At 40.3% G+C, this 13,544-nt stretch overlaps 1 protein-coding gene across 2 annotated transcripts in view; it reads right to left on the minus strand.

Annotated features, from left to right (window-relative positions):
- FGGY (FGGY carbohydrate kinase domain containing) overlaps positions 1-13,544 on the minus strand; it is a 2,730,916-nt gene that overhangs the window by 1,863,355 nt on the left and 854,017 nt on the right. The gene's annotated exons all lie outside the window — the stretch shown is intronic.

The following is a 13,544-nucleotide window of genomic DNA, read 5'->3' on the forward strand; positions in this document are numbered from 1 at the left end:
GGCTTGCTGCTTTATGGGCATACATTTCATACATAAAACATCATTGTAGCATAATGGTTAAGTGCTGCGTCTCGAACTCTTTAAGGCCAGGGTTCTCTGAAAGCAAGGTTAAGCATAAATGCGATTTTTAAAATTTCATTTTTTCTGTTTTATAAAAATGTGAATGCCGTGTTTTATGAGACATTTAAACCTAAGAAAACACACAGCATTCAGGACCGAAGACTGTCTGCCATTCATGCAGTAACCGGGACCGACCCTGCTTGGTTTCAAGGCGAGGAAGAATCCAGCCCCCTTAGGCCATGTTTCTCTAAGTGTTCTTCTAAAGGGGGGGCCCATATATCATGCAACATGCCCTTAGTGGGCTGACCCCTTCCTCATTTTGAAGCTAATTAGGGTTTGTCCCAGTTACTGCAGGGATGGGAAACCCACTGTTGCTGTAAAAATACCTGTTTTTTATTATTGACTGGGGGACTACAAATACCAGAATGCAAGGCAAAAAATTGTCTCTGAGTGCAAAACCTTCAAGGACTGAAAGTACCACAGTTTTAAAAAAGTAAATAATTCTGATGCCCATTCGGTCACCCATCCATACAGTAACCGGGACTGACCATGCTTTGCTTCAAAGCGGGGATGACCCAGCTTAACTTCAAAGCAAGAAAAGGGCTGGCCCATTCCTCTTAAGTGGCCTTGTAAATTTGGCTCATTTATCAGGCAACATGGCTTGAGGAGGCTGGCCCCTTCTTCAATTTGAAGCTAAACAGAATCTGTCCTGGTTACTGTATGAATGGGCGACCTGAATGGCAATTGAGTCACTTCGGCCATGGCCAATGATTTTTCACCACCACTACAGCTATAAAAATATCTTTTAAAAAAATGTAACTGTGAGTGCCGAACTACATGAATATCAGCAAAACAGCATCCGCCCACCTCTACCCTGATGGCATTTGTATGTTTTCTGACCTCCAAATAGCTTTTTACTGCATTTCATTTCCCATAATCTTGGCTATAGCCTCGAATATCTCTTGCATAGAGAGAAAAACAAGATGGCGGTTGTTTCATTTCTGAAAACCATGATCCTGCAATGCACCATCGGAGATAAAACTATATTTTTGGGAGAAGGGAGCACCCCATTCTGTGTCAAATCTTTTTAAAACCACAGCACGGAATAACCCCAAACTATGCATGGCGTGCAAGTCAATGCTTTGTGCCCAAGTTGTTTTGGACCTGTTCCAAATCCATCCAGCGCTTTGGGCTGTGCGCTTTGGCAAAAATGTACCTTTTTGTCTATGGGAAAATGAATGGGAAGTAGGCCACACTTTTGGAAGAAAATAAGAATTTGATGCTTAATAATGTTTTCATTATTTAACAAATCTTCATGAAACTTTGCAGTCTGGGGGGGGCGGCTCAGACTTTTAATCACTTTCGAAATTTCGGCCAAATGTGTTACTCGAATCAAAAGTTATTAACAATAGAATTTTGAGGGGTTCCTATGTGTCTCCGACTCACCTTAACTAAAGGGCGGTTACCACCGCCCTATAATATATGCGTAAAACTATTAGTGCTTCATGTTAAAACTAGAGAGGTTTTTATGTGTGCCTTTGTGGTGTAACTGTGATAAATGTTTACAGTGTTTAGATCATATGTTCATTATGTTGCATACTATTTTATACAGTTGGGTTCGCCCTGTGAGCACCATGTGCAAATTCGTGTTGGTAATTTCCATCATGACCACAATACGCGTTCCCCTGTTACCTGACAGAATTAGGGGAACCAAGATACTCTATGAGCTAAACACCGGTGAACCTCTATTTATAGAAACTGAAATGCCCAGTTTGGGGGAGATTGGTACATATGCAACACGACACCTGCTAAAACAATGATGAGCATTTTCAAATATACTGCAATTAATAGAACAGGGGCTAATTTTGGCTCACGACATTCTATCTACATAGTTACATCATACGAAATTATAAAGCTGAGATGTTCTTCATGCAAAATGAATCGCAGCATGTTTCATCCGAGCCTCACCATATAAATCTATTTGCATAAATATTTGCTTCAAATACAGTATTTATTTCTTCAACTCCAAGATAAGCCTTGATTTACACAGTGCATTTTGTTGGACTTGCTCAATGCAGCATTGTTTTCATGTTGCGACGTTCGTGAAGGAAACACTCCGTGATTCAAGTATTCACTCGTTAATATTAATTTTGGTGATTATGCCAGACAAAGCAACTAGGCTAAAATAACTCCTCTCCCAACCGACATTTTCTGGTGAAAGTCTCATCAGCACATCATCAGGATGCCAGTTCTATCTCGAGCAACTGTGGTCAAACCCTACATCTCCCAAATAAGGACATATCCAATGAAAATGAACGTCACAGTAGTTTGATTCCCTATAACACCATCTGGACTATGCCAAAGCTCGTTATAGAGAATGGCCATTCCCGAACCCGTGACCAAATCCGGAGAGTGGCGAAAACCACAACAAAGAACAGTCTCCCAGTTCCTGAGACACAAGTGAAAGTAATAACCCATTTTAAATTGATGCACATAACCCGCCACCACCCAATCAGAGAACTACCATCGACCAACCAATTCCATCTTAGGTTCCAAAGTTCAAATCAAAGAAAGAAGAACAGGAGGCAGAAGATTCTCCATCACTGCCCGGCCCTCCCCATGGATCAATCTGTAATTGCAATTGTTATGGGTTATTTATAACGCGCTTAGTGCCCAGAGGTTTCTAAGCGCAGACCCACGATTCGAACCTGTGTTGCTCCACTTCGTCTTGCGTCAAAGGCGAGTAGTTGCCCCTGTGGTATCCTCCCGGATCTACCACACCCATCAATCCCAATCCCTGCTCCCACTCAGGCAGCATCTGCCATGCCGAAAGTCTAGCGGATTCTGTACTGCAATCCACACACAAAGTGGGGCACACAAAAAGCATTTAGCAGCAACCTTTGCGCGCTGGTAAAATGAAGCAGCAATACCTCCGATGTGCAATCCTGCGGGATTTTGGAATTGCTGCTTGAGGTCAATACCGCAGAACTAATGAGTGTGCACGGTAAGGATACAGGGGGCATTTGCAATACCGCCCGTTTTTAAGGGAAACGGCCACACTCACACAGAGCCCCACAGTGTGATCTATCTTTTATTGGAACATGCAACCCTTCTCCAGCGGTGCACTTCATGTCTCAGCGGCGGCCCTGTCTGCCGCTGAGTGATGATTGCTCCAAAACAAGCTTCCTCCTCGCTCACACCACACCCCGCCCCGCCCCCTCTCCCCTTCCCAGAGTGATGACAGTTTGCAGCTGCTGCCTTCCGATGCACACTGGATTCTCTGACTCGAGTTTCAGTCACTTAAGTCTGTAGATGGGTAAATATTTGGGAAACATGACATTTGGTGGCAGGGCTTTCATTTAATTCACAGAACACGTTCCCACTTCTATCAGTCACACAAGTGGTTTGTATGCAATGCAGGTGATTTTACGCTTTTTCAAAGTGCGTGGTAGTTCCCTTCAGTATGTCAAAGGTTTGAGGAAGCACACAGTATTACATTACTGCCAGATAAATAGGTACAATATAAGAAATTATGGATAATGCACAGGCTTGATCGTTTGTTTTCTTAAAGTCTGGGCTTCCCAGTACACATGTCTCTGGTCTATTTATCCTCACTAGAGTCATGGGCCTTGGAAAGGTGGATGAAAAAACAAACAGCTGGTTTGTTTTTGGACAGTCTGCATTCCTGTATCTCTCTTCCAGGGTAGACACCAATGCACGTGGCTTGAAATAACCTTCCTTGGGGTTTCCCCTTTTATTTCTGGTGGAAAGTCGGGCTGCCGGTAAACACGTTTTACGTGTACATGATGTGGGTAGCCAGCAGAAGGGCTGTCATCTTTAGCAGCAGTGCAGTACTGTGAATGAGGTCTGTATGTCTTTATGTGAGTCCATTGGGATTAGTCCCAAGTTTTCAGTTTCTGTTACAAGCAAAAAAACAAGAATCCTGTGGCGAGCACATCTTTGTTTGGGAAAGGGAAGACAGAGATCAGGAGAATGAAAGGAAAAACAGACAGCAAAGACTGGGGAGAGTGAGACGCGTGTGTAGGAATGGTCGTAAGGTTGGAGTGTTCAATCTGTCCCGGAAGTTTGAGTCCCAGTGCTGCTTTTTGTGCGATTGGTCTATAGTGGTTCAACACAGGAATGCAATGAGGGTTGCTATTAAGTCTTGATCCTGACCCTGTCCTAAATCCGCAAGAGGACTCTGCGATCTGGCAAACATGGCTTACAAGGGTGACCAAAACCGCATGATATTAGAATGCCCATACCACAAACATCCAAGAAGGGTGGAGAAATCCCAAAGAAAAGCACAACCACGATCCATTATTCTCACTAATTTTAGTCCCAGGGCTGCAAATGAGGCTGCCTGGTAGCCAAAAGTGAGGCATGAGAATAGTGCAGAGGGACTACCACAACAGAACAATAACATTGCAGAACTCCCACCTATTGCCTCCTACCCTGAGACCCATGTATAACAAAAGAGGCCTTTAAAGATGGCTATGGTATCCAACCAGCTTAAGAGCTATAGAATATGTAGAAAGAGACATGTCCTAAGGAACCACGATATACTGCATGCCATAGAGTATATATACATACCCACATGCAGAAGATGACCTGCAATATGACATCCATGCCATTGCAGTTGAATAGGGTGGCAAACCAATGTTCAACAGGAAATCTCATATTAGAGAGAAAATCCACAATGAGGGAAGCTGAAGCAGGAAGAGGTTGAAGGTAGGAGTGAAGTGGGAGGGAGCAGACGAAAACAGTCCAGTGCAAGCTGCAAGCTGGTGATGAGTATAGAAAGAAAGGTGTGATCTCTGCCTAATGCCTACGAGGCACCTGCTTTTGAAGCCAAGGGTCAGTATGTGGAGCTGCCCAACACTAGGAGACGAGGTTTTACCCATCAGGTTGCTTAAAATCTTTCCAAAGTTGGATCCACAAATGTCTGAGCTGGAAAAGAGAAATAATTGGAAGGGTCAGGCAGATAAAAGGCTACGAGTCAGCAGTTCTATGGAGTAGAATGGAGAGGTAGGGCAGCAGGCAGCTGGCCTTTGAGACCCTGACAACTTTGGGCAAACTCCTATCTTTACTTAGTAAGCTATGTGAAGCTAACGGTCCTAATAAGAGGTAAGCAAGCTAAGGAACCAGATACCCTTATGGGCTTGCTATCAAGCAAGCTGGACAATCTATCCCTGAGTGAGCTAGGCATCATATTTTTTTTTTATTGAACTTTAGCTGAATTCAATCAACTTTTTTCAATTTATCAAAAATGCATTTCATTTAACCACACTTTGTTACAGAAAAAGAAAGAATATTGAATTATTTACACAATAAAAATAAAACATTTTCATCAACATGGAATCTATGAGTTGAATATAACAAAATAAAATAAACCATAGACAATTGATGTGTACTAATATTTGTAAGATGTTACATGACAATTACTAGGCTATCGATGCAAAGGATTCTGTAACATAGATATATTTTGACAATTCATTTCAACATTTCAGGATATCATTGATTCATGCAAAAGTAGAGCATTGAGAAAATTCACAGAGGCTATCTTTAAACTCATGTTGGTGGAATTAATCATGAAGGCCCATCTGAGTTCAGGCAACACATTTGCAACTACAACCATGTGCTTCTCATAAAATGTATTTCTCAGAATGATTAGTGCTGAACATGCTATAACCAGGTGCTCTAAGGTTTCTTTTATTGCTGGGTTACTGCAGAATCTGCAAAAATTCTCCGTCTCACTAATTTGTCTGCGTTGGGCCAAGACATCTCGCGTGAGCCACAGATTAAATCTCATTCTTCCAATTGCCATGCTTATTTGTGGTGAGGGGGCTTTAGACAAATAAGACTCAACAACCCCCATTTTCATGTCCGCATAGCATTGGCTATTGAAGTGCTTATATTGTAGACATATTGAGCGAGTATTGATCCAATCTTGAAGATTTTGTTTTTAGCCCTTTCAGGGTTCGTAATGAGTGTTTCCAAGCTGACATCTGCCATAACCATTACTTGATAAACATATTTAGTCAATTTCTGGATAAACTTGTGGTTAGATGAAAAGATGTAAGATGATAGCACAGCAAGGATTGACGCTTCATTAGTATTAACAATGCATTTACGAAGTAGGGCACATTATTGCCAATGATATTTTGCACTTAAAGAAGTGAGACCCAGCTCATATCTCAAGCAAGGACCAGGAGTAGATTGTGGTACATTTAAGATATGTCTCCAGAATTTGGCCTCTAATTTATTCAGGCAATCAGCTGTAATGATATCTCTTGATTCCAACCCATACAATAACGGCAAAAAAGTAGGGCTGGGATAATAGTGAATTTGCCATATTTGTGAAGGATTAATTTGGTTTGAGATATGGCTGAGGTTAATTTATTTCGCAATGTCTGTACTAGAGGAATTTCCTTCAAATGGTAGGCCTAGGTATTTATAGTTAGGTACAACGTCTAAAGTGGTATCTTTAACCCTCCATTCAAATGTATTTCTGTCAGTGGATTTAGGGGTTTATACTACTATTTTCAATTTATTTAAATTCATTGTGAATTCATTTTCATCAAAATAAATAGTGAGGGTAGATAACAACTTTTGTAACCCTGTCGGAGTCTTAGAAACAAGAACAAGATCATCTGCGTACCATAATGCTTGTATTGCTATCAAATTCATTGTTGGTGAATCAGAAGTTATGGTAAGAAAATTTCTCTAACATCATGGATGAAGAAATTGAAGAGGGCTGAAGCAAGAATACAACCCTGCTTCAGCCCTCTTGATGTTCTTATTATCACTGCTTTGGATGATGTTTCAGCATGAGGTTGGTAATACCATCAGGCCCTGCAGCCCGGGAGGATGACTTGAGTATGAATTCCTCTATTATGGTCCCCGAACATTCCAAGAGCCAAGGTGATTTCGATCGCATTTTGTACTGGAATGAATCAAAGCTTTTGTCAGCATAAAGATCCGAAAAGTGAATTACACATTGACTTTCAGAAACTCCATTTAATTGCAAATGGAATTGATTGTGGGTTGAATTTTCATTTAGTAGTTGCCAAATTTGAGAAGCATTTTTATTAGATGTTGCCGCAAGGAAGGCTTCACCATCTTGCTGGAACAGTTTTCCATTGTGGGATCTGGTCCAATTTCTAAAGCGAGATTTAATAACTTTACGTGCTTGGATCCGCACAATCAGTGGAAATTGATTAATAGTTCTCAATTCTCTTCAGTATGATTTCTTTGCCTGCTGCATATGAAAATCAAATGCATGTTTATGTTTCTTCATGATGGGAATATATACATTTTGATACAATAACAATGCATCTACATAGGATTGAGATTGGGATGATCTATGCTGCGTATTCAAAGCCTTGTTTAACGATGACAGTTTATTGGAAGTCCACTTAAAGCGCGATTTGGCGTTGTTAATACTTAAGGCTTGGGACATCCATTGTCGTTCTTGTTCATCAACAGAAATATTCCTTGGCCATGTTAACATTAACATATGGTGGTCACTCACAGTTTGTGTTATTATTTTAAAGCTTGTTGTCAGCATAAATTGAGTTTCAGATAAGTATATATAGTCGATGGTACTCTTCGAAACTCCTCTCTGCCAAGTCGATTGTGATGGAATGTCACCTAGTAATGACCCATTGGCCATTCTCATGCCAGTATATTTCATAAAGCTGTTTCATTTATTGATTTCTTGGGTTTTCTTCCCACTAGTTGTTTTGATGCAGTCGAGATTTAGATCTCCAGCCAGGATTATTGATGTAATTCCGTTGGCTTTTGCAATTAGTTCAAATAACATGGACAAATCTCTGTAAAAGAGGCCATCCACTATGGCGGTGGGGTTTCTGTATAAATTGATTAGAGCTAAATCTTGAGAGTCATCTGAGATTCTGACAAGTTGGGTATAGTTATTTGGACAAGCCGAAGGATGTAATTTTAGGCCTGCATTGGACTTAACAGCCACTAAAAGGCCCGCCGTAGGGCGACCTTTTCAGCGCAGATATCGCTGGAATAAGGGCTATGTCATGATCGTCCCATATAGGAGAGACAGTCATCCAGGTCTGCTGGAGGGCTATTATGTTAACCCCGTTAAGATGACTGTTCTGTTCCCACTGCAAATGGCTATTGCCCCTGGTGTTCAATCTGCTGCAATAATGGTTATGCTTGAGCGTTGTTATTTTTTCCTGTGTACATTTTGTGTTCCAAAGCGCAAAACGCGCATTGACATTCAGTGATGCAAGTTTTTCTGATTGATTGTGACTCCAATGATGACTCTTGGTCCTTACGTTCTGGGTCTTGGGCCAAAAGGAATCCAATTCTGAATAGCTCCATCTTTGCTTGCCATAATGTATTCATTACTAAACCAGATTTCATCCATAACCGTACTATGGATAAGTTCACATCACAGATAAATTCAACTTAGTCAATGTCGGCTGACATAAGATCTTCAAGTTCATGAATGTCATTAAAGATATTGAAGACACTTGTTCTTGATAGATCATACTTTTGATGGGGGGCCTCACAACATTTCAATATCAACGTGTGATAATTGGCAAACCTGTTTTATTTGTGGTCCATCTTCTGATGTTTGTTGCTGAGGCCTTCTGTTGAAAATACATTTCTTTTGTCAGGTCTATTTGTGGTCGATTTCTCACAGGTATGGGAGCTCTTTGTCGTGATATATAATCATTGGCCAGCGCACTGATGTTTGAATGTGCGACTATGTGTCCATTACCTCTTGGAAGAGCACTGAGGTTCGACTCATTGATGTGTTGCGAGAGATAGGTTTCTATGACTGTTTTAATTGTCTCATTGTGGTCATTTGTATTTTGTGTAAGCTTTCTTTCCTTTGTTATTAATGAAGAAGGATTCGTTACACTTAATTGTTTCATTTGTTCCATAGTTTCCTGCAGATTTAATTATAGCTGATTTTCAATTGCATTAGGTTCTTGTGAATTTATAATTAATTATTTATCTTTTTTATAAGACCAGGCATCTTTAGTTCATTTGCACGTTGTGAGAGGTACGCGTCAACAGCTGCTTTAATTGAATCGATCTGAACATTTGTATTTTTAGAGTCTATTGATTGCTGCGGAAACAAGGGCAACAAAGCAGATGCAACTGCATGCATGGATTTCTCCGGACATCCTTGTGGATTTATTTCATCTCGATGATCGGATGCATCCGCCTCAAGCACAGTGATTAATTGATTTAGAGTTGAGTGATTTGATGGTTGAGGCAATGGCCTTTCCATTTGTCCTGTGGATACTCAGTTTTTACTTGTCTGATTGGCCGAGCCTATCTGTTCACCAGATTTGTCTGATGGTTTTGTTAAGTCAATCATAGGTGTACGTGAATGAGAATTGCTAGGTTTGTTTGTTTTATTACTATATTGATAGGATTTAGTGATCAGGTGTCTTGCTTTTCCTTTGATCCGAGGTTGTTTGCTAAAAACAACATACGCCTCTTTATTTGACTTCTGTCTTATCGTTGTTGAGTGATTTTCCACATTTATCCATGATGAGTTAGGATCCACTGTTATGGGAATATCGCTTTCAATTGGGCGAATGATGTGATCAAATGAAGGAAGTGTTTGAACTGGCATGATAGCCACTGGCAGAGTCGTCGTCACATTTGAAACAACCATGTGATCCCCATTTTCAACAGACGACTCTTGTGAGGGCAACAGTCTCTGATGCGTGTGAGTTTTGATCAAAGTTGTTATTTGGCCGACTTTTTCAGATTGTTGATTTAGTTCAAGCGCTTCAAAAAGTTTAAATAAATTTTGTATTGTAGAGTTTACCGCCACCAAGGTAATTTCAAGTAATCTGTTGTTGGAAGTTGTTGTCATTTGTTCTCTGGAGGAAGCTCGATGCCTAGGAGTTGGGAGGATGTAAGAGGCCGCAAGAGAAATAGAAGAGTCCATTGAGCAGTGTTGACGGTGATCTGTTGATGCGGACCGCGGGGAGGAAATTGCTCCTCGGGTGCTTGCATGGATGGAGATTTCTGAAAACACCTCTTCACTTCGCTCGGTGTCAGAGATTTCTTCAATTTGGTTCAGTCCCAGTCGAGATTCGTTATCATTTTCTGTTGTCTTGAGCGCTTGTAGCATGGTGTTATTGGATACAGGTTGCACCTCAAGATTTTGGGTTTCTTCGTGATTCATTGATGTTGCCTTGGAGGAGCCAGTCTGGGCTGAGGTAAGTGTAGAATCTTGTTCCATTGTTTTTAATGGGGGACAAAACAGTCTGATGTTTTTACTCGATGTCAGTGTTTTTAGGACACTCTTTTTAGTTTATCATTTGACTGAATTGAGTCAGAGTTCAAAGGAGTGCCTGTTTGTTTAACTGAATTGGGCATATTAGACTTCAGGGTATATGGTAACATGCTCGAGAAAAGATTCAGCCAATGATGAAAATCTTCCAAATTAACAAATTAATTAATACAATAGTAAAAAAATAAATAAAATTAATGATGACTTACGTCTGAAACTACAGAAAATTCAATGCTGAAAAAACACCGAAGACAACTTTGTTTATAATCAAAGTCCCGTGTCCTCAGCTCTGCAACTTCACAGCTAAGCGGCCAAGCGGGACTTGTAGGGACATGCTTGGGTGCGTGCGCACGGTGCACGCGCGTGCCAGGTTATATAGCACCTCCCACAAAATGGAGTTCAGCCCTCCTAGATAACAAAGAAAATAAGCTTTTAGTAAAAGAAAATCAGCACAAAGGTTCTAATGTCACTGTCACTAGTGTTCACCTTGTGGATGCTGTAGTCTTTAAAAGTCCAAAATGCTTGAAAGTGTTCCAAAGTGAAACAAGTAAACTCGAGCAGGGACAACAGCAGCAGCGTCTTGCAGCCAAGCAGGACTTGTAGGGACTTGCTTGGGTGCACACGCGCGGTGCGCGCGTTTGCCTGGTTATATAGCACCTCCCACAAAATTAAGTTCAGCCCTCCTTGTGGATGCTGTAGTCTTTAAAAGTCCAAAATGCTTGAAAGTGTTCCAAAGTGAAATGAGTAAACTTGAGCAGGAACAACAGCCTGGCACCATATCCCGGAGTAAGCTGTGAATTCTATTCCTGAGTGAGTGCATCACTATTGCCCTGAGTGAACCAGAGCCACTTCTCCTGGTGGCATTACAAATATCAAGCTGAGTATTGGAAAGTCAATAAGTGAGCTGGGCACTATACCGGATACTTCATTGTGAAAGGTAAAGAAGCAGGCTGGATGCTATGTAAAGCAAATATAACTCAAGTAGTCATGAGCAGAAATCTAAAGAAACTGTCACCAGACTTATTACAGACAGTTATTCAGGAGTTAATGGATACTACATCTGATCATGATACACCTTCTTCTTTAGTTGAAAAGTACACGGAAAATATATGTGGACTCATAGTTGCACCTTTAAAAGAGAAGGAAATTAGACTCAAAGATAATAACCAGCAATGGTATATGCTGCAACTAATTTCCCTAAAACAAGAGAAAAGAAAGGCAGAACGAGTGCACATGAAAAGCCACTTACTAGTGGATAAAGAGAAATGGAATGTTTTAGAAAAAAATTATCGATCACAAATTCTCAAAGTAAAAAGAAACTTCTATCATACTCAAATCTCAAATTCAACCAATAAAACCAAAAGGTTGTTTGAGATTGTTAAATCATTAGAGAAACTGAAAGCACAAATTCAGCAATTCCCCCCCCCAACAATGATGATTGTGAAGCACTACAATAGGCCTTCTCGGACAAAGTGCATAACGCACAATCCTTAATCGTGAATGCAAGAAAAACAGATAAGGACGGTGAGATCCATAAATCTACCTGTCAAGTAAAAAAGTCTTATTTTTATTTGAAGCCTTATGTCAAAAGTTTTGATTAAAACATTGAAGAAAATGCGCCAGACTACATGTCAAATGGATATTTTACTGTGAAAAATAATTTTACTAAATGTGGAGAGTGTTGCACTGTTTTTAACTCGCTTTATCAATGCTTTTTTTTTACAAAGTGAAGTGCCACATTCACTAAAAAGTGTTACAGTTACACCATTGTTAAAAAAGTCAAATTGCGACCCCACTACATTTTCTAACTATAGACCGATTACTAATGCACAATTTTTTGTTGAAAATAGTGGAGAAGATCCCATCCACTCAATTCCAGAAATGTGTTGAGAAAACGAACATCCTACATCAGCGGCAGTCAGGATGTAGGTCTGTGCATGGAACCAAAACTGCCATGGCGGACCTAGAGACCCAAATGTTAGATATTGTAGATGAAGGCAAATCACGCTAAACTGCTAGAATATATTCAGGAAAGTGGAATCTGTTAGCCTAACTCAGTTAAATGGTTTAGCTCATTTCTAAGTAATAGGAAATCTAAAATAACCTGGAAAAATGCCTCTTCTAATGTGGAACAGATTACATGCGGAGTACGGCAAGGAGCCCGTCTGTCTCCTGTTCTTTTTTACGTGTTTTGTAGATCCCTATGAGACTTACTAGAGTCCATAGGACTATATTTCATGAATTATCCTGATGATACTCAGCTTCTATTCGGACTTAGCAGAGACTGTGAAAAAGATACAGAAATGATTGCATCCACTTACCAAAAGGTTTACACCTGGATGATGGATAATGGACTCTGTCTGAATGGTCAGAAAACAGAGCTTTTAATCTTTGGCTCTGATAAAGCAAAAGACAAACTAGGAGTTTTTACGAAAAAGTGATTATTGACAAACACATAATCCACACAGTCAGTAAAGTTAAAACATTCCGGATGACTATTGCGGCATTACTTAAATCAAATGCCCAAGTTGCAGATGTGACTAAGAACATGCATTACTACCTCAGGTTTATACGCTTGATAAAACCTTTTGTCTCCACAGCCAATTGTGCCACTCTCAATAGGGCTTTATTTTTTATCGAGATTGGATTACTGTAATGCGCTCCTTGTAGGAGCAAGCAAAGGGTGCATTAGAAGATTACAGATTTTGCAAAATGATGCCATGAGAGTAGTAAAAAGTGTGTCAAAGTCGGAACATATCTCGCAGCACATGAGAGACCTTCACTGGCTCCCTGGGAAAGCAATAATTGATTTTAAGATTAATCTTCTAACCCATAAATGTTTGTTTGGAGGTGCACCGATCTATCTCAAAGCACATAGCAACGTTCAAACTTCAGTTAGAAACACCAGATCTAAAGATACCATGCGTCTGAAACGGTCTAGAGCCCGCCATGTGAAGAGGAAAGAAAGCTCCTACCCCGTCAAAGCCAGTATAGCTTGGAACAATCTTCCGATAAACTTACGGTGTGAAAGAAATCTTCTCACGTTCAAAAAAGCTGTGAAAATTATTATTTTTTCGTGAACCAACATCTTCTGGGCTTTCCTGCATATCTGTCTAGTTACGAGCCCTGATACCCACAGTCTTTGGTGCGTTAGAAATAGATAAATAAATAAACATACCTGAGA

The sequence above is a fragment of the Ambystoma mexicanum genome, chromosome 1q, assembly GCF_040938575.1.
Source record: "Ambystoma mexicanum isolate Mex_15411 chromosome 1q, UKY_AmexF1_1, whole genome shotgun sequence".
In the NCBI taxonomy this organism is placed as follows: domain Eukaryota; kingdom Metazoa; phylum Chordata; class Amphibia; order Caudata; family Ambystomatidae; genus Ambystoma; species Ambystoma mexicanum.